General features: G+C 43.8%; 1 pseudogene; it reads left to right on the top strand.

Moving 5' to 3' along the window:
• The first annotated feature begins 8,579 nt into the window (after nt 1-8,579).
• LOC134945869 (5S ribosomal RNA) lies at nt 8,580-8,698 on the top strand (annotated as a pseudogene).
• Nucleotides 8,699-25,071: the final 16,373 nt, after the last annotated feature.

The following is a 25,071-nucleotide window of genomic DNA, read 5'->3' as shown; positions in this document are numbered from 1 at the left end:
GAAGTAAGAACAAAACGCTTGTGTCCTTTTAAAACTGTTTATTTTTCTTTTGTCTTGCGTACGCACGCATATATCTGCATTTCTGTTTCATTTTCGTATATCACTATTCCTGTTTGCCAAATTTTATAGTTGATAGAAAGTGCTAAAAAGAGATTTGCTGTTATTTCATAGTAGAGGTGATAGTTAAAGTATAGAACAAACACACGGTTTGTCTGAGATACAAGGCAGTCAGTGTGGATTGCGGTAGATGATCAGGGATCATTTACATTGATAAAAGTATATATTGTGTTACGGTGGATCCTTTGCATTGCGTACACGTGTCGCTAACAAAGACTAGCGTACGCAATCCAAAAGGCAGACGCACGCAGCGTTCATTACGCAACGTAGCGTCCGGTTACGCCCACGTAGCTCAAGTTGTGATAAAGTGAAGTAACGCAAAGGCGATAATTAACGCACAGCGGTAGATAACGCGAAGCGGTAAATAACGCAAATCTATTTTTGGAAAATCTGAAATTTAGTTTAACAGATCCTGCTCCTAATTGGTAACACTTTTGGCCTAAAGACAATTTCTGCGCAGAAATAGATATAGAAACAAAAGTGTACATGTGTTGAGTGAGTGTGTTTTGTATACAAAAGTTTATATAACTGTAAGGTGGAACCAAAAGGAAAGCCGGGTACTCGTCAAGGGACATACGTGTAAGTGACATATACGGTGGCTAGGGAGGCATCCCTGGTTAAATAATATTTGAGCATTAGAGTATAGCGGACCATAAGGTAACAAGACCAGGAGGTCATAAGGTAACAGACCAGGAGGTCATAAGGTAACAGACCAGGAGGTCATAAGGTAACAGACCAGGAGGTCATAAGGTAACAGACCAGGAGGTCATAAGGTAACAGGTAAAATAGACAAAGAGGTCCGCTATAAAAGTCCAGTGGCACAACGCCTGGGGTGTTGGTGCAGAACCCATATAGGCCATACAAGCTCTTGCTGAAGGAATCGCGGCCGGAAACATCGATTCCATTGATCTTTCAGTACATGACAAGTAGTGCTCGTGTACTGAACGATTGGACCGCACGTAATTGTGTGCAGTAGTTAGTAATCTGACCTAATACCATTAGAGTAAAGTGGTCACAAACGCTATTTGTACATTCTGACGTGATTTGTGTAATTTTTTATTTTTGGAAGGGAAGTTCGCTGGTCACTCAGGAACTATCCAACAACCGATACTTGCTGGGGAACGCGCCCCAGTAAATAAAGGTTCACAGGGGCCCTGGGTTGGGTACAGCAGCTCTGGTTACAGTGATTGCAGCACAGGCCAACGTGGGCGAGAAGTAAGTGGGGTACTTGATAAACCACCACCGCCGGCCTGCCCAAGGACATCTTGGTTTGTTTGTAAGGGTTCGCTGAAAACCTTGAGATAAAGATCCAAGGAGGAATAAGCAACGCCTGCAGATTATGGGGGCCATTTGTTCAGGTAGGGGGCGATCAACCTCGGTTCGGGTTGATTCAGAGAAACGACCAGTTGGGTCGGCACGATATGTAATGTGTGAAAAATACGGTAGTCACACAGAGGTTTTATGTGATGAATGGGAGAGAATGACTGTACAAGACAGGGACAAATTCCCAAGAATAGGTAGCTTCAGTCCAGTAGTGTTACAAAATTTAAGGAGGAGGATAAGTCTCATTGAACCAACGAAGAGACAAAATAAACATTATGAATATTTACAGTTATGGCAACAGGAAAGTGAATTACAAAAAGAGTCTATTGACTTTTCTGACTCTTATCTTGAGAGGAGAGACAGTGGCATCAGGAGAGGGGTTGATTGCGGAGAGAAAGACACAAGGGTGAACAATAAAAACGCTCTTAGCAACTGTAATATAGATTATAAGAATAAGTGTAATAAATGTAACAATGATTATTGTAATACTGTTGAATGTACAACTATTAACCTGTGCAAGCTGCACCCCATGTTAAACTTCCCTCAGGATTACCAACAAGAAAGTGAGCCCAGAACGATGTCGGCACCTCTTAAAGAAGCCATCCTACAAGACATCCAGGTGGACGCGACCAAATTGGTAAAGGCAATAATCAAACCCCCTAACGGAGGGTCAGGTGAGGTCGTGTCCACAGGTACGTACAATGTTTTATATCACGCACAAACAAATGTACCCCATATTATAAGACCAAAACAAGGTGATGTAATTGAGTTTAGTCCTGTCAGGGTGATCACAGTCCCCAATGGGAAGACTGACGATCAGGGAACCATTCCCGTCAAGGACAGTGCAATGCGCCATCCCTGGTCCCGGACAGAATTGAGATCAATCATGTCTGATTACCCAGATCCTAGGAAAGATCTAACTGTATGATCAAAGATTCACAGAAGGTATATCAACTCCCTAGACAACGACATAATCATGGTATCCAAGGAATCAGGTAGGTACAGGGAAAGCGGTTGATGGTGATGAGCATCCAAGCGTTTGAGGAGGCATCAAATCAACCAAAACCCCAGGCCATTGGCACATGGAGGAACTTAAGGATTTGTGATCTGTGCAAAAGAGAAGGGCATTGTGCTAGCAACTGTAATAACCCACATAAAGTTAGACCCCCTAGACCAAGAAATGAGCAAAATTACAATACACACCATTATAATCAAGGATCACATAGGCAGGAAAGGTGATTATTAGGAATGGAGGCAAGCCTGAAGTAACGGTTAATAAATTGGGAGGTCATTCACTGAAAGACACAGGAATGACCAGGTGAAACGTTGTAAATGTATCAGTGAAATGTTTTTTTCTCTCTCTCTCTATCCCCATCTCTGACGAGTATTGGTAAGAATTCACACATTGCATACCCACTTGGTCCTTGCAGAAGTCTACCAAACCCCAGCATGACCTCCGCCACAATGTATTTCTGGCCAGATACAGACAGTGGAGTAATGCAGGTGCTGGTGGGGAGGGACTGCTCAAGGAGACCATTAGACACATAGATATGACAGCCTAATAAGTCTGACAATGTTTTTCTAATGCTAACAATGTTTTCTTAATGTTGACAATGTTTAAAAATGCTTTGTTTCTCTTTTCTTATTGATGGTTATTGTCGAGTTATGTAATGTATATATGCACATGAATTGTTCTCTATCTCTTTTGTTTTTTTTTTTTTGTTGTCTCTCTCTTCCTACTCATGTTTCCATGGTTTAAAGATGCTATGTCACCCCTCAGTTGGACCAATGGTAATGCCAGATTTTTGCTCCTTACAGAAAGATCGTCGGTTGGGAAGGAATATTGCATCACCAGAATGTTCGTTTGGAAGACTGAGAGACAGCACCTTTGAGAGGACAGCAGAACAAGAAGAACAACAAGACGAGAGAACTTATTATCGTAACAAGTTCTCTCCCCCTCAAACTGTTTTCTTATACCCCCTTTACAAATTTCTTCTTTTCTCCTCCTGTAAGATGGACTTGCCCCAAGAGACTGCGATCCGGATTTTGATGTTAACCATGATGTTGACCAGAGCAGTCTGTTCCGGCGAGAGTACCATAGAGGTCGAGAGAGGTTCTGGAATGGGTTCCGATTATGATGATGGAGGCGTAGTTTTCCAAGATCAACCAAACCAACAAGCAAAGGCGAGTATCAGAAAACGATCCGATAGAAGAAATTGTGATGGATTGTTAGCTGAAGAAAATTGTATCTGTAGGCTCTGTGATAATCTGGTTGAAGATGGATGCATAAAGAAATGCCAATCTAGTTTTAATATCCATATGGACCGGCATCCATTGAGTGACTATCACTCTCTAGTGGGTAATGTGTTAAACAAGACCGATTGTTGGGTATGCTCTCAAGTACCTCAGGGTCACAGTAAATCAGGGCTAGTACCATTTCCTTTAACGTTAGGGGAGGTACTTGAGCTAAGTGGTGGGAGACCGGTGGACCGGAGGTTTAATATCTCCAGCCCTCCTAGTTTGAAGCTCCACCAATACCATGTGGATAGGTCCCTCATATGTTTTAACATCTCCAATCCCAGAAAACCGGGAAATTGGGAAGTGTCATGGAGCAACCTTACCATGACCTTTTCACACAGAGCAGATAGAATGCCTACAGATACAGAGCTGGTACGCCACATAGCCAGTAGAGGAAAATCTTTCCGGTATCGATATACCTTAGGAAATAGGATTACTAGAGTTGGAGAGGTATCACCAGGATACTGTGCACATATCGTACAAACTGATACGTGCATTAAGCAGTTGGAAGAATTAGGGTCAGGAGATTTCACCTGGAAGGTTTGTAACATGGTCATGTCCTTCTCCGTCCCTTATGTTCTCCCCGATGACGCATATTTCATATGCGGGAGAAAGGCGTACAAGTGGCTTGCCCCAAACTCTGAAGGATTGTGTTATATTGGAAAAGTATTGCCTGAAGTGATGACTGTTACACATGACAAAATGAAGGACATACACCGTGGTGCCCAAGCTCCTTATACTCACACTCATTACGAGCACCGAGTTAAAAGACAACTGTCAGAAAGGTTAGAGCATCCGGCCTCTGATCTTATCCATGAATCCACCGGGATTCAGGTTCTGGTAGCGTTAGATTTCACTCGCACCGCTCGAGGAGTGATGAATTATAGATACATTTCCGCACTCGCCAATTTGTTAGATAATATCACTGAAATGTATGATGACACGTTTAGATACACTGGAAGAGAACTTCAAGCTTACAAAACAGAACTAGTTCAGCATAGGATGGTTCTTAATTATCTTACAGCAGTAACAGGCGGATATTGTGTTACATTGGCAACACAGTACGGCATAAAGTGTTGCACGTATATCACAAATAGCACCGAGGATCCGGTAGAGGTCATAGACCAAAAGATGGATGATATTCTCCAATTGAAGTGGGAATTTCGTCAAAAACACAATCTCACCCTTGCTGCTGTAGGTAATGAGCTGACTGGTTGGGTGTCATGGTTGAACCCGCGAAATTGGTTCTCCGGTTTAGGAGACTGGGCTCAAGGAGTCATAATGGATGTTGGAAAGTTTCTACTATGTATCTTGGGTGTCGTTATATCAATTGGATTGATATTTAGATGCGGGCAGGCTTTAATGAGGTGCAAACAAAGTACAAAAGTGATGAGCTTGAGGAGTGAGGAAACTGTAATTAACCTGGATTTGATTTATGACCCAATGATAGAAACCAGAATGTGATGAAAAATGCGATTATACGGTCCGTTTCTTTCACCTGTTTTTCTGCTTTTCTCCAAGATACAAAGACCCCCTTGGACGAGGAAGTTGACGAGACGCTATACAGACAACAGACAAGCACCAAAGAAGAAGATTTGACAACTTTAAATATGGACACTTGATGAACTTTGCCATGGATCCCCAGTTTCCCTAGTATTTTTAAACTTACGCTAGCCCAACATTTTTGTAAATCTGATGGCTCAGACAAAGCTATTTGCTCATGCCCAAGGAGCAATACAGCGCAAAGAAGACGACTCTCAACAGATACCGAACACAACTTCAACAACAGATGTACATTTCCCTGACATAGAATATCATTGCATTTTTCGTAAGTGTTCTTTATCTTCATCTCTACAACCCTCAGGTAACGACACACATAGACGATAGGGAATACAGGCACAGATATCAGCAACCACATACCTCCCCCATTCATGTATCATCAACTAAAATGTGCATCCCCATTTTGTTACAACCACAGCCGAAATGAGCTCGGTAGAGTTTGACAGCCCATCCACAGACCTGTACCACAGGATAAGAAGGAATTCAAATGTATACTTCGCAATACCTCGAAGCTTGATTTACCACACGTACGGCACGATGATACATGACCCTCCAAACATGGACTCATACACACATGCTTCTACTCTCTCACTAGGTCATACCCTTTTCACACCTACTCCTCTCTTCTTCCTTACCCCACCATGGAAATCAATTAACCCCTGACTTACATTTTTCTCCTTAAACGTTTTGTGGCAGTTATTATTGACTGCCAAAGGGTGGACTGTCGAAGTCAGAAAAATGTCTCTATGCACGTTGCCATATTTGCACCGCACACTGGTCCGTGCTGCGCATGCGTGCGCTCTCCCGTGGAGGCGCATACCCGCAATAGCGTGCACTCGCAGGCGCGGTATGCGTATTTACGGTAGAGTTTATGTAGTCGTAGCGTGCGACTCATTCGTTACAAATGTTCACAATTAATGTAGTTTATAGATCATGGTCCCTTTGATAGATTCTGAAAGTTTGGCTAAAATACAATGTCCCAGAGCTGAGGAATCCCTCTTTATATCGTACGAAGGGTCTAGCAGGAATCATACAGCAGTGTTTGGTACCCATCGGAAGAGTATTTAATTAGCAATATTCCGGTGTTGGTTTGGAGCGTATTAATCGCTCGTGCGAATAGTTATGGACATAAGAAGTTTATGTCCATTTCTATTATTTACACATACTCAGGTATGCGGCGGGAAACCCAGTTTCCCACCCACCTGAGCTGTTGGAAATCGTCACAGCCCACCTGTATGAATCACCCTATGACCTTTTGTTATGATGCAGGGCCGAATTCCTTCGGCCAATGGACAATGGGATTGTAGGACCAGGAGATTGCATTGTGTGTGGGGCATAAATAGGCAGGCCGACCACATCCAGCTCACTCTCTCATCAACGGTTATCTGCTGATAGCCGGGAGCTGGATATCGAGGCGCAGGCGATCATACCCTTTGTGCGTAAGTTTCTCTCCGTAATCATTGTCTTTCTGTGAGCCAATCTCTCTCTCTCTCTCTCTATCTCTCTCTCTCTCCTCTTTTCTCTTATATCTCTCATAGTATTATAGCATTGTATTGTATTGCATTTAGGTCAGAGTAGTATTGTCTTTTTGTATTTTAGTTCTGTGATTAGGAAGTCTCTGTTATATTGTAGTGTATCATTTGTACTGTTATCCCCTTTTACAAGTATATTAGATATAATACAGTTAATAGGCCTTGGAACCTAAACCAGTATCTGTGTATTTTCTATAGTGTTAAGTGTTCACTTGAGCGTCGGTGACGCTCAAGCAGCTTTGTAGTTAGTCAGGTTACACAAGGTTGCACTTACACCCTGTACTCACATTAAGGTATTCTTTGTATTTCTTTGGTATAAGGTTTAAACATTAAGGTATAGCGTTGTGAGCGTCTGCGCCGCTGGTGATCTCCTCGTGGTCTCGAGCGTCCGCTACGCCATAGCGAATCATTACTCTAGTCATAGCCAATAACGTGTCCTGTGATCACTGGGCCGTGAGCGAACGTGACGCTTGAGCGTCTCGCCTACGGCTGAGCGATCGCTACGCTAATAGCGTACCATTACGGTACTTCTTAAGCAAACAGCGTACAGTGTTCTTAGCTTCATAAAGGGTTGTTATACGACAAAGGAATTTAGCATTGTCAGTAGAATCAAAAGAAATTGTAGCAAACCGGAGGACTGCCAACTACAGCTTGAGATGTATAAGGACAGATTCAAACAGAAGGAATACCCGGACTTCATCCTGAGAGAAGCCATCACCAGAATGAATGAAGTTGAAAGAAGGGAGCTGCTGGAATACCGAACAAGGGAAAATCCAAAAGAATCCACAGCATTCATAACAACTTTTAACCGACATGAGAAATCCATCCGGGAATCATTCAGAAATCATTGGAGGATTTTACTCATGGATCCCATCCTTAAAGAAATTCTCCCTCCTCGCCCATAAATAATTTTTAAGAAATCACAGAACCTGAAAGATCTTTTAGCCCCGAGCATGCTGAGGAACAATCAAGAGAAGGACCAGACATGGCCTAAATGTGTAGGCTCCTACAAATGTGGGCGATGCAATGTCTGCAGATACTTACACCCCAACAGGAAGTCCTTTACAGATATGGAAAAGAAAAAGGAATACAAGATCAAGGATTACATGAACTGTAACACCCAGTCGGTCATATACCTCCTGGAGTGCGATTGCGGCAAACAATATATTTGGAAAACGAAGAGACCTCTGAAGATGAGGATACAGGAACATGTGCGAAACATCAGGAACAAAGTAGAGAGCCATGCTGTCTCCAAACACTTTATGTCTACGCACAACTCAAATCTGGAAGCCTTGACTTTCAAGGCTATCGAACTGGTGAAACTAGGAGATAGAGGAGGGGATCTCACCAACAAATTGTCACATCGTGAGATGTATTGGATATTACAATTACAGACATTACAGCCGAAAGGATTCAACGACAACTACGAGATCGCCCCCTTTTTATGACACGGTACTAAAATTATTTTCCGGCTCAGCCTTGTTAGTAAACGTACACTCCTCACCCACTGCCCCCCCCTCCCCCCCCCCTTCCCTCATCCCCACTCTCCCCTGCCCACCTCCCCCATCCCCTCCCCCACCCTTCCCCACCACCCCCATCCACCACCCCCCTTCCCTCCAAATCCTTACCAGCACGGTACTACCGCATATAATATCACTTTATTTTCGTTTTACTTTATTTTCGTGAACACTCATACACATAGTGGGTCCTTTTTATATTTCTGGAGTGATGACCTAGAAGGCACAACGTCGCTACAGTCAAACCACGCTGGAAATGCCCAAATACGTCCGATCTTGGAAGCCAAGCAGCGTTGGGCCTGATCAGTACCACTAGGGGGGACCACCTGGGAAGATCAGGTACTATATAGAACGAATTTGAATAGGGGCCCGAGAATGGAACACACTCCACACACGTACGGACCCACTGAGTCACATCTTACGCACATTATTATGTTAGACAAAGTACACCATTTCACTGTATATACTATCCCCTATACCTATAAGGGTGTTTAACATATATAGATACGGAAATTAAGTAACCCCCCCCTTTTTTTGAGGTAATTCCACTCACGTCAAACTATTATACATTTGTCCCACTCACGCCAAACTCACTTATATCTATCAATATTAATGTATGTAATGGTCTTAATTATTTGCATATGTGCACGAGCCGTTAAATTCTTCACTCAATGTTACTACACTGTCTAACACCATAGTGGTGTCCGTTAGTAGTGTTCCCATAATGATGTCCGTAATAACACTCTCATAATGATGTCCGCACTAATAAGCTATGTAGCACTAAAATATGTACCAAGCATGACCTCAACATCATATTCCCATGATGTTCCCATAATGATGTCCGCAATCATAAGCATTTATGAATATATAGTTTCTTTTTCTTTCTTTTTATTTCATCTTTCAACCTAGTTTAGCTATGTCCTCTTAAATAATGTTAAAACTAGAGATGAGCGGGTTCGGTTCCTCGGAATCCGAACCCCCCGAACTTCAGCCTTTTTACACGGGTCCGAGGCAGACTCGGATCTTCCCGCCTTGCTCGGCTAACCCGAGCGCGCCCGAATGTCATCATCCCGCTGTGGGATTCTCGCGAGGCTCGTATTCTATCGCGAGACTCGGATTCTATATAAGGAGCCGCGCGTCGCCGCCATTTTCACACGTGCATTGAGATTGATAGGGAGAGGACGTGGCTGGCGTCCTCTCCGTTAGAATAGATAGAGACACTTGAGTTGATTAAATAGTAATTTTGGGGAGCATTAGGAGTACTCAGAGTGCAGAGTTTTGCTGATAGTTAGTTACTAGTGACTGACCACCACCAGTTTTATTTATTATTTAATATAATCCGTTCTCTGCCTGAAAAAAAACGATACACAGTCACATACCATATCTGTGCTCAGCCTCAGTGTGCTGCATGATAATATCATCTATGTATATCTGACTGTGCTGAGTGCTCACTGCTCACACAGCTGAATTGTGGGGGAGACTGGGGTGCAGTTATAGCAGGAGTACAGTGCACACTTTTGCTGCCAGTGTGACTGACCAGTGACCACCAGTATATTGTCTGCCTGAAAAAGTTAAACACTCCTGTGGTGTTTTTTTTTTTTTATTCTATAAACGCATTCTGCTGACAGTGTCCAGCAGGTCCGTCATTCATTATATTATATAAATATTTACCTGCAGTAGTGTTATATTTTTTTTGTTCATCTCTATCATCTTTATCATCTCTATATTAGCAGACGCAGTACGGTAGTCCACGGCTGTGGCTACCTCTGTGTCGTCAATGCTCGTCCATAATTGTATACCTACCTGTGGTGGGGTTTTTTTTTCTATCTTCTTCATGCTAGTAGTTTAGGAGTCTGCTGACAGTGTCCAGCAGGTCCGTCATTATATTATATATACCTGCAGTAGTGATATATATATATATTTTTTATATCATTATCATCTCTATACTAGCAGACGCAGTACGGTAGTCCACGGCTGTGGCTACCTCTGTGTCGTCAGTGCTCGTCCATAATTGTATACCTACCTGTGGTGGGTTTTTTTTTTCTATCTTCTTCATACTAGTAGTTTAGGAGTCTGCTGACAGTGTCCAGCAGGTCCGTCATTATATTATATATACCTGCAGTAGTGATATATATATATTTTTTATATCATTATCATCTCTATACTAGCAGACGCAGTACGGTAGTCCACGGCTGTGGCTACCTCTGTGTCGTCAGTGCTCGTCCATAATTGTATACCTACCTGTGGTGGGTTTTTTTTTCTATCTTCTTCATACTAGTAGTTTAGGAGTCTACTGACAGTGTCCAGCAGGTCCGTCATTATATTATATATACCTGCAGTAGTGATATATATATATTTTTTATATCATTATCATCTCTATACTAGCAGACGCAGTACGGTAGTCCACGGCTGTGGCTACCTCTGTGTCGTCAGTGCTCGTCCATAATTGTATACCTACCTGTGGTGGGGTTTTTTTTTCTATCTTCTTCATACTAGTAGTTTAGGAGTCTGCTGACAGTGTCCAGCAGGTCCGTCATTATATTATATATACCTGCAGTAGTGATATATATATATTTTGTATATCATTATCATCTCTATACTAGCAGACGCAGTACGGTAGTCCACGGCTGTAGCTACCTCTGTGTCGTCAGTGCTCGTCCATAATTGTATACCTACCTGTGGTGGTTTTTTTTCTTCTATCTTCTTCATACTAGTAGTTTAGGAGTCTGCTGACAGTGTCCAGCAGGTCCGTCATTATATTATATATAACTGCAGTAGTGATATATATATTTTTTTTATATCATTATCATCTCTATACTAGCAGACGCAGTGCGGTAGTCCACGGCTGTGGCTACCTCTGTGTCGTCAGTGCTCGTCCATAATTGTATACCTACCTGTGGTGGGGTTTTTTTCTCTATCTTCTTCATACTAGTAGTTTAGGAGTCTGCTGACAGTGTCCAGCAGGTCCGTCATTATATTATATATACCTGCAGTAGTGATATATATATATTTTTTATATCATTATCATCTCTATACTAGCAGACGCAGTACGGTAGTCCGCGGCTGTAGCTACCTCTGTGTCGTCAGTGCTCGTCCATAATTGTATACCTACCTGTGGTGTTTTTTTTTGCTATCTTCTTCATACTAGTAGTTTAGGAGTCTGCTGACAGTGTCCAGCAGGTCCGTCATTATATTATATATACCTGCAGTAGTGATATATATATATTTTTTATATCATTATCATCTCTATACTAGCAGACGCAGTACGGTAGTCCACGGCTGTGGCTACCTCTGTGTCGTCAGTGCTCGTCCATAATTGTATACCTACCTGTGGTGGGGTTTTTTTTTCTATCTTCTTCATACTAGTAGTTTAGGAGTCTGCTGACAGTGTCCAGCAGGTCCGTCATTATATTATATATACCTGCAGCAGTGATATATATATATATTTTTTATATCATTATCATCTCTATACTAGCAGACGCAGTACGGTAGTCCACGGCTGTAGCTACCTCTGTGTCGTCAGTCACTCGTCATCCATAAGTATACTAGTATCCATCCATCTCCATTGTTTACCTGAGGTGCCTTTTAGTTGTGCCTATTAAAATATGGAGAACAAAAATGTTGAGGTTCCAAAAATAGGGAAAGATCAAGATCCACTTCCACCTCGTGCTGAAGCTGCTGCCACTAGTCATGGCCGAGACAATGAAATTCCATCAACGTCGTCTGCCAAGGCCGATGCCCAATGTCATAGTACAGAGCATGTAAAATCCAAAACACAAAATATCAGTAAAATAGGACTCAAAAATCTAAAATAAAATCGTCGGAGGAGAAGCGTAAACTTGCCAATATGCCATTTACCACACGGAGTGGCAAGGAACGTCTGAGGCCCTGGCCTATGTTCATGGCTAGTGGTTCAGCTTCACATGAGGATGGAAGCACTCAGCCTCTCGCTAGAAAAATGAAAAGACTTAAGCTGGCAAAAGCACAGCAAAGAACTGTGCGTTCTTCGAAATCACAAATCCACAAGGAGAGTCCAATTGTGTCGGTTGCGATGCCTGACCTTCCCAACACTGGACGTGAAGAGCATGCACCTTCCACCATTTGCACGCCCCCTGCAAGTGCTGGAAGGAGCACCCGCAGTCCAGTTCCTGATAGTCAGATTGAAGATGTCAGTGTTAAAGTACACCAGGATGAGGAGGATATGGGTGTTGCTGGCGCTTGGGAGGAAATTGACAAGGAGGATTCTGATGGTGAGGTGGTTTGTTTAAGTCAGGCACCCGGGGAGACACCTGTTGTCCGTGGGAGGAATATGGCCATTGACATGCCTGGTGAAAATACCAAAAAAATCGGCTCTTCGGTGTGGAAGTATTTCAACAGAAATGCGGACAACAGGTGTCAAGCCGTGTGTTGCCTTTGTCAAGCTGTAATAAGTAGGGGTAAGGACGTTAACCACCTCGGAACATCCTCCCTTATACGTCACCTGCAGCGCATTCATCATAAGTCAGTGACAAGTTCAAAAACTTTGGGCGACAGCGGAAGCAGTCCACTGACCAGTAAATCCCTTCCTCTTGTAACCAAGCTCACGCAAACCACCCCACCAACTCCCTCAGTGTCAATTTCCTCCTTCCCCAGGAATGCCAATAGTCCTGCAGGCCATGTCACTGGCAATTCTGACCAGTACTCTCCTGCCTGGGATTCCTCCGATGCATCCTTGAGTGTAACGCCTACTGCTGCTGGCGCTGCTGTTGTTGCTGCTGGGAGTCGATGGTCATCCCAGAGGGGAAGTCGTAAGACCACTTTTACTACTTCCACCAAGCAATTGACTGTCCAACAGTCCTTTGCGAGGAAGATGAAATATCACAGCAGTCATCCTGCTGCAAAGCGGATAACTGAGGCCTTGGCATCCTGGGCGGTGAGAAACGTGGTTCCGGTATCCATCATTACTGCAGAGCCAACTATAGACTTGATTGAGGTACTGTGTCCCCGGTACCAAATACCATCTAGGTTCCATTTCTCTAGGCAGGCGATACCGAAAATGTACACAGACCTCAGAAAAAGACTCACCAGTGTCCTAAAAAATGCAGTTGTACCCAATGTCCACTTAACCACGGACATGTGGACAAGTGGAGCAGGGCAGACTGAGGACTATATGACTGTGACAGCCCACTGGGTAGATGTATTGACTCCCGCCGCAAGAACAGCAGCGGCGGCACCAGTAGCAGCATCTCGCAAACGCCAACTCTTTCCTAGGCAGGCTACGCTTTGTATCACCGCTTTCCAGAATACGCACACAGCTAAAAAACCTCTTACGGCAACTGAGGAAGATCATCGCAGAATGGCTTACCCCAATTGGACTCTCCTGTGGATTTGTGGCATCGGACAACGCCAGCAATATTGTGTGTGCATTAAATATGGGCAAATTCCAGCACGTCTTATGTTTTGCACATACCTTGAATTTGGTGGTGCAGAATTATTTAAAAAACGAGAGGGGTGTGCAAGAGATGCTGTCGGTGGCCAGAAGAATTGCGGGACACTTTCGGCGTACAGGCACCACGTACAGAAGACTGGAGCAACACCAAAAACGCCTGAACCTGCCCTGCCATCATCTGAAGCAAGAAGTGGTAACGAGGTGGAATTCAACCCTCTATATGCTTCAGAGGTTGGAGGAGCAGCAAAAGGCCATTCAAGCCTATACAACTGACCACGATATAGGAGGTGGAATGCACCTGTCTCAAGCGCAGTGGAGAATGATTTCAACGTTGTGCAAGGTTCTGCAACCTTTTGAACTTGCCACACGTGAAGTCAGTTCAGACACTGCCAGCCTGAGTCAGGTCATTCCCCTCATCAGGCTTTTGCAGAAGAAGCTGGAGACATTGAAGGAGGAGCTAACACTGAGCGATTCCGCTAGGCATGTGGGACTTGTGGATGGAGCCCTTAATTCGCTTAACAAGGATTCACGGGTGGTCAATCGGTTGAAATCAGAGCACTACATTTTGGCCACCGTGCTCGATCCTAGATTTAAAACCTACGTTGTATCTCTCTTTCCGGCAGACACAAGTCTGCAGGGGTTCAAAGAACTGCTGGTGAGAAAATTGTCAAGTCAAGCGGAACGCGACCTGTCAACATCTCCTCCTTCACATTCTCCCGCAACTGGGGGTGCGAGGAAAAGGCTCAGAATTCCGAGCCCACCCGCTGGCGGTGATGCAGGGCAGTCTGGAGCGACTGCTGATGCTGACATCTGGTCCGGACTGAAGGACCTGACAACGATTACGGACATGTCGTCTACTGTCACTGCATATGATTCTCTCACCATTGAAAGAATGGTGGAGGATTATATGAGTGACCGCATCCAAGTAGGCACGTCAGACAGTCCGTACGTATACTGGCAGGAAAAAGAGGCAATTTGGAGGCCCTTGCACAAACTGGCTTTATTCTACCTAAGTTGCCCTCCCACAAGTGTGTACTCCGAAAGAGTGTTTAGTGCCGCCGCTCACCTTGTCAGCAATCAGCGTACGAGGTTACTTCCAGAAAATGTGGAGAAGATGATGTTCATTAAAATGAATTATAATCAATTCCTCCATGGAGACATTCACCAGCAGCAATTGCCTCCACAAAGTACACAGGGAGCTGTGATGGTGGATTCCAGTGGGGACGAATTGATAATCTGTGAGGAGGGGGATGTACACGGTGATATATCGGAGGATGATGATGAGGTGGACATCTTGCCTCTGTAGAGCCAGTTTGTGCAAGGAGAGATTAATTGCTTCTTTTTTGGTGGGGGTCCAAACCAACCCGTCATTTCAGTCACAGTCGTGTGGCAGACCATGTCACTGAAATAATGGGTTGGTTAAAGTGTGCATGTCCTGTTTATACAACATAAGGGTGCGTGGGAGGGCCCAAGGACAATTCCATCTTGCACCTCTTTTTTCTTTCATTTTTCTTTGCGTCATGTGCTGTTTGGGGAGTGTTTTTTGGAAGGGCCATCCTGCGTGACACTGCAGTGCCACTCCTAGATGGGCCAGGTGTTTGTGTCGGCCACTAGGGTCACTTATCTTAGTCACACAGCTACCTCATTGCGCCTCATTTTTTTCTTCTTTGCATCATGTGCTGTTTGGGGAGTATTTTTTGGAAGGGCCATCCGGCCTGACACTGCAGTGCCACTCCTAGATGGGCCAGGTGTTTGTGTCGGCCACTAGGGTCGCTTAGCTTACTCACACAGCTACCTCATTGCACCTCTTTTTTTCTTTGCGTCATGTGCTGTTTGGGGAGTGTTTTTTGGAAGGGCCATCCTGCGTGACACTGCAGTGCCACTCCTAGATGGGCCAGGTGTTTGTGTCGGCCACTAGGGTCGCTTATCTTAGTCACACAGCTACCTCATTGCGCCTCTTTTTTTTTTTCTTCTTTGCGTCATGTGCTGTTTGGGGAGTATTTTTTGGAAGGGCCATCCGGCCTGACACTACAGTGCCACTCCTAGATGGGCCAGGTGTTTGTGTCGGCCACTAGGGTCGCTTAGCTTACTCACACAGCTACCTCATTGCGCCTCTTTTTTTCTTTGCGTCATGTGCTGTTTGGGGAGTGTTTTTTTGGAAGGGCCATCCTGCGTGACACTGCAGTGCCACTCCTAGATGGGCCAGGTGTTTGTGTCGGCCACTAGGGTCGCTTATCTTAGTCACACAGCTACCTCATTGTGCCTCTTTTTTTTCTTCTTTGCGTCATGTGCTGTTTGGGGAGTATTTTTTGGAAGGGCCATCCGGCCTGACACTGCAGTGCCACTCCTAGATGGGCCTGGTGTTTGTGTCGGCCACTAGGGTCGCTTAGCTTACTCACACAGCTACCTCATTGCGCCTCTTTTTTTCTTTGCGTCATGTGCTGTTTGGGGAGTGTTTTTTGGAAGGGCCATCCTGCGTGACACTGCAGTGCCACTCCTAGATGGGCCAGGTGTTTGTGTCGGCCACTAGGGTCGCTGAGCTTAGTCACACAGCTACCTCATTGCGCCTCTTTTTTTCTTTGCGTCATGTGCTGTTTGGGGAGTGTTTTTTGGAAGGGCCATCCTGCGTGACACTGCAGTGCCACTCCTAGATGGGCCAGGTGTTTGTGTCGGCCACTTGGGTCGCTGAGCTTAGTCATCCAGCGACCTCGGTGCAAATTTTAGGACTAAAAATAATATTGTGAGGTGTGAGGTGTTCAGAATAGACTGAAAATGAGTGGAAATTATGGTTATTGAGGTTAATAATACTTTGGGATCAAAATGACCCCCAAATTCTATGATTTAAGCTGTTTTTTAGGGTTTTTTGAAAAAAACACCCGAATCCAAAACACACCCGAATCCGACAAAAAAAATTCGGTGAGGTTTTGCCAAAACGCGTTCGAACCCAAAACACGGCCACGGAACCGAACCCAAAACCAAAACACAAAACCCGAAAAATTTCCGGTGCACATCTCTAGTTAAAACTAGGTGTTTACAGAACAATGACATACTCCTGATACTCCTATTCTCTCTTTCTATGTTTAACTATCACCATGGATACCGGGGCATTTGACAAGTATCAGACAAACTACAAGAAAATGGCCGCCGCTACCAGGAGATCTATGGACACAAGCACACCCAAAATGGCCTTCACCTTTGGGACTGAACTAGAGACTGGCTCCTTCCCCCTGTGAACTACAGCCACTGAGTACTGGATAAAGACATGAAATCACCGCGGGCACATGCGCAATAAGCACCGGAAGTGGGGCGGAAGTGACGCGACGGGTCCGCAGCCACCGGAAGTGTGGCGGAAGTTCAGCTTATTTCACTCCAGAGCCGTTTTTTTGTGTGTTTTATCCATTTTTAAGTGCATATTCACTCGTTTTTACTTATTTTAAGTCCAGATCAACATGTTAAGCAGTGCTTGTGTATATACAAATAGCCTTATTGGCTTTAATATATAATTGCATCACATGACTGTATGTGATGTCATGACCCTCCCACTGATCACCTTTGGCTATAAAAACATGTACTGTCTCATTCTGTTCATACCCCTTGAAGAAGTCTCATCAGACGAAACGTGTTGGGTGACCTGTACCTACCTCATTCTAAGATAAGGAAAAATTCTATTTTTTAAGTGCATATATTCATTTAAGTGCTTTTAGTTCAGTTGTGTGTATATATTGTTGTTCCCATTTTTTTATGTGTATCTTTTATGCTAATTTAATAAATACTTTTTAATATTTTAACTGGCAACCCACTTTTATTGACACCTTGGTCGCTATTCATCCCTCATCCCCCCCTTGTTCATATATATATATATATATATATATATATATAAAAAACATTTTCCTAAGGCTTATTTCTCTGCATTTATCAGAATCTTATAGTAAATATAATCTGCATGAGATTTCTGGCTACATACTGCTGCATTGAGCACAATCTGTGATATTATTCGAATTAGCCCCTACAGTACTTTATAATGTACATAATAGTCCATGACAATGCATATCACACAATAACAATTAGTGTTATTAGCCCGAAATTTGATATGCAAAAAAAATCTACAGGGTGACACGTAGACAACTCTCTCTAATGAGACAAATGTATTCTTATGGAGAAATGATTAAAACTAACAGCTTAAATATACTAAAATATATGCAAGACAAGTGGCAATTTGATTGGTTAAATAGACTGTTGGCACCAGCATAATTACACTCATTAAGAGGCTGCTTAGCATAAAGCCTCTGAGGAATAAGTGGTTTTAAGTTAATTTCACCATATCTGCAGCTGAGGAGACAGTAGGAGAGATCAAACATACTCTGTCTAAGATAAGCTTCAGGTGTGCTATTAGTGTCAGGGACAACTGAAACTGAATACTATGCATTTAAAGGCAGCAGAAAGTTATACTGTAGATTAAGCCCTAATTATCCCACATGTAATGACAGACACAATGCATTAAAATAAAGAATAACACTTAGGCAGATTTGGAATAAAACAAAAACTTTTTAACTTACTGTGAAAATCATTATTATTTTTTTATTATTATTGTTTTTACTAGAGATGTGTTGAATTAATTTATAAGCAACTACTGATAAGGGGTCTTATGTAGAGTTGCCCACAAATGTGCCCCAAATCGCAGGCACATTTTACATTGATTGAAAAAAGCTGCAACTGAAAATCTACAGTATGCATATGGTAAGAGGTGTGCCAGTTGGTAATATTAGCATACGTGCCTAGCTTATAGCAGGTAACTGACACGTACCGTTATACCCATGTTTGCAGTCATTTTTTCCTGCAAACACATTCGCTATTAGGCATCAGTAAAACTGCTACAGCAATAATAATTCCCAGTCTATTACTGTATAAAAAAAATAGCACACACACAAAAGCATAATGTAATACTGTATATGTCCTCACAACCATTACTAGGATGTTGTGGCTGGTGTGCCCACACAGAGGTCAGATGCCAGGGGCATCTTAAGCGAGGAGGGGGCCCGTGTGCAGACTCCGGGTGGGTCCCCTCCTCTCCACGGCGCAGTAGGCTCCAACACAATGCCGGAGCCTACTGCGCATGTGCAGGTCTCCGGAAACACGGCGCCTGCCATGTTCTGGAGACAAAATTCAAACTGCGCATGCATGGTGGCCATTTTGGAAGGGATTTTTTTGCGCGACAGCAGCGGCTATAGCGCCTGACGCTGGACTCCGGAGAGGTGAGTACTAAAATATGGGTGCAATGTGTGCAGTGTGGGCCCCCCCCTGGACACAGGGGACCGTGTGCACCACACACATTGCACCCATGATAGAAACGCCAATGTCAGATGCCCTTCTCTTCCGGGTACACCACTACTAATATACATTACAGCGGCCAGTGCTGCTGCTGCCTGCCCTGTGTGCACCACCCCCTCCTCCATCTCCTGCAGTGTCTGTCCAATTTACACCCTGTTAAAGTGCCAGTGGATACGGTCGCTTCACTTCCTCATTATAGGCACAGCGAGAAGGCAGTACAGCATGAAAGCTGAAAGGGGCGATTTATGTGCTATTCATAAAAGTGGGCGTTACTTTCAAAAGCTGCGACTTCATATTACAGACTTCTACAGTATCTTATGTTTAAAAGAACTATTTGATTGCTATACAAATAATACCACCAGCAGCGCTACTAATATACATTACAGCAGGCAATGCTGCTGCTACCCGCCCTGTGTGCGCCGCAGGGACTAGGAGAGACGTCATGTTATCTTTCCATTGTCCAGTCCCACAGTGGCCTGTGATGAGGAGCTGTTCTGTCAGCAGCATTAGAGGCGGCACCAGTACCGGATTCTATTTACTAAGCCTTGGATGGAGATTAAGAGGATGGAGATAAAGTACCAGCCAGTATCAGCTCCTAACTGCCATGTTACAGACTGCATTTTAAAAATGACAATTAGGAGCTGATTGGCTGGTACTTTATCTCTGACACTTTATCCCCATCCAAGGCTTAGTAAATAGACCCCTAAGGCAATGAAGTTGTGACGGGCCCCACTACCAAACATGCTGTAAAATACCCCTGAGGCCCCCCAAACCCATGGCAGACATATGCAGACACACACACATCTCTACTTGGATGACCATCCTGGAACAGCAGCAGTAGCGACAGAAAATGAGACAGACTCAGGGGTACATTTACTAAGCAGTGATAAGAGCGGAGAAGTGAGCCTGTGGAGATATTTCCCCATCAACCAATCAGCAGCTCTGTATCATTTTATAGTATGCAAATTATAGATGTTACTTCAGTGCTGATTGGTTGCCATGGGCAACTTCTCCACTGGCTCACTTCTCTGCTCTTATCACTGCTTAGTAAGTGTACCCCTCAGTGTCTGTGTCTCGCAGGATTTAACTTCACTAACCCACAAGACTGCATGTATACGGAGCTTGAGTTCCTCGGCGGCAGCTGTTAATAACAGCTGAGCCGCCGAGGGCTCACTCCTCCAGTTCAAAAAGCACTGTGTGGGGGCCCCAGGACGACTGCCTCTGTCACCCCTCCTTTAATCTGTCCCTGGACAGCACTGTGGCGAGGAGGTGTATGACAGCCTACAACCTGGTGTTAGACTGAGAACAGCACAGCAGCAGTGCAGCACTAGTGAGTACCCCCTGCCCTGCGCTCAGTCACAGATTGGGGGTGAGTGCTGCAGCAGCCTGCATATGTTATTAATAAAAAAAATGATATGCAAATGTTTTTAATAAAAAAATGTATGATGATGATGAGGAGGAATGAGGAGGAGGAAGCATGATGATGACAAGAAGGAGGAGGAATGAAGCGGAAGAATGATGATGATGAGGAGTAGCGGCTCTACTGTGGCGTAATGTGTATAAGGGGCTTTGCTGTGTTGCGTATTGTGCATAAGGGATACTATTGTTTGGTGTTATGTGTATAAGAGGCACTACTATGTGGTGTAATGTGAATAACGAATACTACTGTGCAGTGCAAATGGGAACTGGTACTATTCTGTGGACCCACCTCTTCCCTGTGAAGCTATGCCCCTCTATTTTTGTGTGCGCCTTCAGCATGCGCTATCCTTATTTTGAATATGGGGGAAGGGAGCACAAATTCAATGAAAAAATCACTAATTATCACAGGCTGAGCTGTTGCAAATCACAAGTAGTTCATAAGCGATGAGAATTGTCATCTTCATCCAGTATTTGCACCTGCCCTTGACCACCCACAAATAATCCAGATTTATCAGGGGCATATGCATCTTTGTCCCAGTCTGCATCTGTTCTCAATTGCATGCCCTTACTATACTCAATCTTGGTTAGAACCCCAGTTTGGCCCTGTTTCACCTATCAGACTAAAGTATGCCAAAGCAGACAAAAAAACGTAACTCTCCATGGGCACGAACACTTGTGGCCACTTTTCAGGGAATTTGAGCGATTTTTTTTCAAGGAAGATACATCAGCTCTAATTTGTTCAAATAACATATTTATATTTTTTTAAACTGATTTATGCAGATGGTTATAAAATGTGATTGATATATTCTATTTCTCCAGTGGGATATGGGAAGGGGGGAGGGGAAGCAGTGTCGGACTGGGGCATGTAGGGTCCACCGGTGGAATGCAGTGGTAGGGGCCTATGTTAGGGGTGTGGCCAGTTTGCAGAGGCGGTGTGGCCTTCCACTTCATTGGTTTGACTAACCATTAGAGAGTGCAACGTCTGGGCCCCTTCATAAATAATATATACATTAAATTCAGCTGCTGCATGCATGATAATGTACCAGATTAATAACAGATTAATAACAGCAATGCACTGTAGAAAATACACCATAGTCCAGTATAAGATATCATATGTATAATGTATAATTCAAATGCAGAGTCTAGAACCTGATCCTCAGAGCAGGAGGTGGGGCCCCTGGCAATAGGACCCACCGGTGGTTTCCCCTGTACGTACCCCTGTGGGCCAGTCCAAGCCTGAGGGGAAGTAATGATACAGTTTGCCATAAATAGTGTTATTGCAGCCCTTCCCTTTCAATTTAATATGGTGCAATGAAACACATTACTTTGAGAGTGGAGGGGTGAAAACTATGTGATACATAGCGACAAGCCACCACCTCTCCCACCTAGACCTACCCTCCCAGTTCTATCGAAGATCAGTGGCGGAATGTAATGGAGTCCGAAATCGTCGGACTCCATTACATGCCAACGAAAACATAAGAAGCCCATGACTTTTGTGTTTATTTGGCATGGAATGAAGATTTTACAGTAATCATTACAAAACATGACAGGCGGAAAGAATGCAGTAAAACATATATTGATTATTGTTTTAAAAGTAACATTAACAGTTTTAATGTACTGTAGATGATGTAACAATATTCCTGTAATGTTAGTTGTAATAATTCCATTACCGTGTGCATTAGGTTTGAGACTCAGACATTTCTTCTTGAACATCTCAATCACTATCATTCTTCAATGCATTAATGCACTCTGTCCTCACTGTGCCATGCTACAGACATTATCATTTTCAAGACAACATCTTAAATGGTGTGCTCTTGGCATTTGAATTACTTCATGGTGGGTACAGAGTGATCAATGTTGCTCACATGGATATGGTAAGGCTCACTTACAGCTGAATACATGTGTATAAAAAGCGCAGCTGCAACATAAGTGGAGATAAACTTGTACAATAAGTGCAAATAAAAAATATGTCCACAGGTGGATACATATAAAGCCTAAGAGGATACTTTACATCAGGCATGTCCAAACTGCGGCCCTCCAGCTGTTGTGAAACTACATATCCCAGCATGCCCTAACACAGTTTTGCTGTCAGTGAATGCTAAAGCTGTGTCAGGGCATGCTGGGATGTGTAGTTTCTCAACAGCTAGAGGGCCGCAGTTTGGACATGCCTGCTTTACATCAATTACCTATGGGCTGCATGTATTAAGGGCCTGATTCAGAGATGTATGCTAATGCATTCACAGCTGTGATCCTGTACGCAGCTACTGTGCAAAAATATGCTAATGCTGTAGCTGCCTTGAAAATGGATTGAGACGCCCACCAGCAGCCTTGCAATTATCAGCAGCTGCTTACAAACACGCAGCAGTAGGCATGGCCATTGACCATCGATGGTCTATGACCGATGTTAACTACTGTTGCCATCCTTGGGGGAGAACCAGATGGTTTCCCGCCATCGATGTTAAAGAGTTATCGAATATATATTTTTTATCTTTCAGGGTGTCAGGGACACAAAGCATAGCTCCGTCCACTTCAACACCCGCAAAGCCACGCATCCGGGTCCTGATTAGCCGCGACTAACTCAATATTAAAGTAAGGGGACCATTGATGATCAAAACCATTGATGGTACCCTTACAGATGGTTTCCAACCAGCGATGTTATCAATCGATGGTACCATTGATGGTAACCATCAATGATAACCCACCGATGGCCATCCCTATGCAGCAGTGGCTGCAGATCCTCAGATAACACTGGAGAACGAAAAACATTTTTTTTTTGTTGCCAAGGATTTAAGATCGGTTTGCGAGTACTCACGGATCCTGTTTTCGCATTAAATCTTCGCTATAGCTGAATTGGCTCCAGTTTTCAAATTAATGAAGAATTATAAAATTATTTTCTCCAAGCACCTTACTAGTAGTCTAGGCCACTTTACTTAACAGAATCGACTTAGTTTTGCTTTTTCAACAACTACCCTCTTTCAACAATAACAAGAATTTTTTTATTTGTGATAACGTAGCTGGTAGTCACGTTTGAGACACATAATACATCCATATCTCCTCACTAACGCTGGGAGGAGGTGTGGCAGTGCACTGCTAAGCCTGCTGGGACATCTTCAGATCACAGCCACGCCTCCTCACAGCATACAGAGAGGACCAAGTGATGCAGTTAGCACACCTCCTGTTCCTTTGTTTAGCCCTCTCTCTGTCCCACCACAACCGATTTCCCGCAGGTTGGGCTTGTTTTGTTCAGTACGTCCTCGGCTTTTGTTGGGAGATACCACTGAATGTGTGAAACAAAATATTTTCATCGTAAAAATTAGTTCTTCTCAGAGACGGTGTACTAACAACCCTGATGTTTTTTGTTATATGTGTGGCAAATATAGTGTTGCAAAAGAAAGAAAAGATATAAATGTATTCGTAAAACAAGCGTATCAGGCTTATTTTGGATGTCACATAAGCCAGCAAGACAAGATATGGGTGCCTCACAAAGTTTGTAAAACCTGCGTGGAATCACTCAATTGGACTAAATGTGATCAAAAAGGACTCATTTTGGCATACCTATAGTGTGGTGTGAGCCAAAAGATCACTTGAGTAACTGCTATTTTTGTGCTGTAAATGTGAATGGTATGAATCGATTTAAGAAATGCAAATGGGAATACCCAAGTATAAATTCTGCAAAGCAACTGATGCCACATAGCAAAGATTTACCTGTACCATCATTCAGTTCTTTGTGTGAAGTTGAATGTGATGATGTGGAAATGCTAATTTCATCCAGTGCAAGGGACAAAACAGATGAAAGTGAGATTGAAGAAAGTTCCTCTACTCCAAATTTTCTCAAAAGGAACTATACAATTTAATTTGTGACTTGAATTTATCGAAAAAAGGAGCTGATCCTTTAGCATCCAGACTTCAAGAAAAGCACTGTCTTGAGCCGGATGTTACTATAACATCGTATCGAAATCTTGTGTATTGCAACAATATTCCTTAACTTCTCCAGATGATGGTTTTACTAGAATATCGAGCAGAAGACTGGCGGCTCTTCTTGGATAGTTCTAAAAGTAGCTTAAAGGGGGGGCATGGCCTGGCATAGCTAGTAGATGGGAGCATGTGCTCGGCTCTTCTGATAATATCATAACTATATCCGTTTTTTCCTACTCTTTTACTTCACCAAATGGCTGGTTTTCCAAGGGAATAGTTCCTGCTTACGGGTGGTCTTCAGTACACCGGCGCCGGAATCCCGACAGCCGGCATACCGACAGTTTTTCTCCCTCGTGGAGGTCCACGACCCCCCTGGAGGGAGAATAATACCGTGCTTGCAGTGTGGCGAGCGCAGCGAGCCCACAAGGGGCTCATTTGCGCTCGCCACACTGTCGGTATGCCGGCGGTCGGGCTTCCGGCGCCAGTATGCTGGTCACCGGGAGCCTGCTTACTTGTGGCTCTGTGTAGGACTTTCCTGCGTCAGCTTTTTGTGCGATCCCCGGAACTCTGCCGTGTCCTCTACTCCTGGTGTTTGGTGCCTTTATCCCCGGCTCCTGTGGCTGATCAGCAGATG

Source organism: Pseudophryne corroboree, chromosome 1 (genome assembly GCF_028390025.1).
Source record: "Pseudophryne corroboree isolate aPseCor3 chromosome 1, aPseCor3.hap2, whole genome shotgun sequence".
In the NCBI taxonomy this organism is placed as follows: domain Eukaryota; kingdom Metazoa; phylum Chordata; class Amphibia; order Anura; family Myobatrachidae; genus Pseudophryne; species Pseudophryne corroboree.
This window is presented reverse-complemented; position numbering and strand designations above follow the sequence as displayed.